Raw genomic sequence first — 3,273 nt, forward strand, 5'->3', positions numbered from 1 at the left:
TGCTTTTACTGTTTCTTTTTTAGGGGTGGGGTGCTTTTGTTTTGTTTGTTAGAAGTTGTTGTTGTCTGTTTTGTTGGTTGTTTTTTGTTTTTGTTGTTGTTGTTGTTTTTTTTGGGGGGGGATAGATTCTGTTAGCAGCAAGTTGATATTTAGGCCTACTTCTCGTTTTTGCAAACCGACAAACGAACGACCTAACACTACACAACAAAGCAGCCCGTATCGGATGCATGTTAGCTTTTAAGCGCTATACAATCTTCACCTTGTTAGACTCTCAGTCTCGATCCACGAAGATATTTATCACAGTTACGAACTGGGCCTTAATTGCATCACGCATTGTAATAATATCAAGTGACAAGTACAAGCGTAGACATGCATGACCCTCAAGTAAATAGATTCATTAAAGTTAAATAGTTGGAAAGACAATGGCAACCTTTCCCCGGGGAAAAAAGAGTGACAGTTCATGTTATTGCTACCCTGAAAAGTAGGGGGATGTGTAGAACACTCTGATGCACCCGTCAACCAACCGAAAGGATTTGAAAACCGAAAGGATTTCAAATCCTTTCTTTTTTACTCACCCCATATGCCAATCCAAAAGCAGACTTTGGGTGAAAAAAGGAGGAAATATCAGCAACGTCACTCCCCTGCTGTCTCAAGGCGTGAAAAGTACAAAATTTAATGAGGAGGGGCGCTTGTTTATTTGTTTATTTTTTCTTGGGGGGTGCTTTTGTCTTGTTTGTTTGTAGTTGTTGTTGTCTAGGTTTTTAGTAGTTTTTTGTTGAGTTTTTTGTTGTTGTTGTTTGTTTGTTTGCTGTTTTTTGTTTTGTTTTGTTTGGGGGGGATATTTTGTTAGCAGCAAGTTGATATTTACTTCTCGTTTTTTGCAAACTGACAAACGGACGGCTTAACACTACACAATAAAGAAACCCGTATCGGATGCATGTTAGTTTTTAAGCGCTATACAATCTTCACCTTGTTAGACTCTCAGTCTCGAGCCACGAAGATTATCACAGTTACGAACTGGGCCTTAATTGCATCACGCATTGTAATAATATAAAGTGACAAGTAGGCTACAAGCGTAGACATACATGACCCTCAAGTAAACTTGATTAATTAAAGTACATGTACTTGACCTCATTTGTACCTCAATTTTCAAAAAGCACTGCCAGCACATAGTTCTGTAGTGACAACGTCGAGCTTGCACGAGGCATGATTTTTTAAAATAGTTTTTCTAAAAAAAAGATTTATTTTTTAAAAATACCTCATTTTTCAAAAAATACCTCACAGAGTGTATTCCTAAGCACATTCCACTGCCGCCGCCGCCGATAATGGAGCTGTGACATTAACGCAGAGCTCGATTCTGTTTTGACAGCAAAACACTCTCTCAACACGATGACGCATTCCAATGGGATTAGTTTTATCTAATAGCCACTACTAGGAGTAGGAAACGCCTTTGTTCCCACCTGGTGCGTGATGCGCAAATACACAGTATCACCCACACCCACACACACACGCACGATCTAGAATAAAACTTCGGGTTTTTATACTTTATACACACAATTTCAAAAACAATGAAAATACATGTATGCCAAGGTTTGTATCTCCTATACATAAACACAGAAGCGAACTGGAACTATTTTGGTACATTACTAAAAGTGTTGCTACAGTTGCAACACAATTACGTCATATACGTGCTGAAGATTAGAGGTACTACAGGAGAGTAACAAACGCAAAAAGGTGAGATAAGGACGATAGATCATTAGATGTTTTGTTGTTTTTAAATAGTAGAGGGTTTTATGGCGCTCGCAACTGCATAAGGTCGTATGAGCGCCAAGGGGTGGGTGTCAACAAAGAAGTCTTTACAGGGAATCAGACTTATTCTGCTCACCTCTCTGGCTTCAACAGCACAAGGTCTGCTTCGACTATCAAGGCACCCCGGAAACAGCAAATTACAAGAGAGTGACAAACATACAAAAGAAGTAGAGGAAATGACAATAGTAAGGGTTACGAAAGAAAAAGCAGCAGTTCCCTGTTGTAGATCAGGCACAGTTATGAGCGTGAAATGAATTAAAGAGAAGCACGTCAACACAACAATAGCCATTTAATTTAGTGCAGGGGAAAACAGGATAGACCGATCACGTGTTAATCCCGTTCCGCGTTAGATCTAGTAGTTGACCATCATAAATGGGTTTTCATACTTTGCACTAGTCAAAAACATTGATCTGTTCAATTTATTTCATACTAAGTTCCATGAGTTTTATGGATACCAGTGGTCACAAAGTTTCTGTAGCCATGATGCACAAAAGTGTTACATACAAAGATTTGTAATAAATAAGTACGGAGACAACAACGAAACTGAAAACCAACCACTCTGCAAATTGTTGGCTTTTGTCGCTATTCCTCTTGTGGGTGGAGGGGGGAGGTCGGTTTCAACGTTTAATAAGCCTTAATAGGGCTAGAGAGGCCATCATGTTGTAGTTGATGAAAACTCAGCTGAGCGAAAAGATATCGCAGTATAGAATTACAACACCTCGAGAGAGAGAGAGAGAGAGAGAGAGAGAGAGAGAGAGAGAGAGAGAGAGAGAATATATATGCGTGTGCGTATATAACCGTTACACCACAGACGCCGGTACTGACGTATGTTGGATATATTCCTAGGTATGCGTTTAACCACTCCTGTGACTGATTGTTTCGACTGTTGCCAGTGGGAGAATACAAAGGCAGCAATGTGACCAAGAGATGAATGAACAAGAGCCCCCGGGGTCAAACAGATCAATAGTATTTCATGTACAGTACATGTAATTCCAAGCCGTGGTCTCCGAATGATACGAGCGAAGAGGAGAGGAATGATAACGTGCGGCGAGTTGGAAAGACAATGGCAACCTTTCCCCAGGAAAAAAAGAGTGACGGTTCATGTTATTGCTACCCTGGAAAGTAGGGGGATGCGTAAAACACTCTGATGCACCCGTCAACCAACCGAAAGGAATTTTTAATTAAATCAAACAATGGAAATGATTGGATTATTGGGGGGGGGGGATATTTACCGCAACAACTGTTACTCGCAAAATAGCAGGGACCATATTTCAACGTTATCATAACAATAGAAGAGAAGAAGGTTCGTTCAAATCCTTTCTTTTTTACTCACCCCATATGCCAATCCAAAAACAGACTTTGGGTGAAAAAAGTAGGGAATATCAGCAACGTCACTCCCCTGCTGTATCGAGGCGTGAATAGTACAAAATTTTAATGCGATGGGGTGCTTGTTTATTTGTTTTT

The 3,273-nt window shown here is 40.1% G+C and overlaps 1 protein-coding gene across 1 annotated transcript in view; it reads right to left on the bottom strand.

The window, feature by feature from the left end:
• Positions 1-3,273, bottom strand: part of LOC101864476 (SH2B adapter protein 2) — a gene marked incomplete in the record, with an annotated part of 52,251 nt that overhangs the window by 44,158 nt on the left and 4,820 nt on the right.

Source organism: Aplysia californica, unplaced genomic scaffold (assembly GCF_000002075.1).
Source record: "Aplysia californica isolate F4 #8 unplaced genomic scaffold, AplCal3.0 scaffold00538, whole genome shotgun sequence".
Classification (NCBI taxonomy): Eukaryota; Metazoa; Mollusca; class Gastropoda; order Aplysiida; family Aplysiidae; genus Aplysia; species Aplysia californica.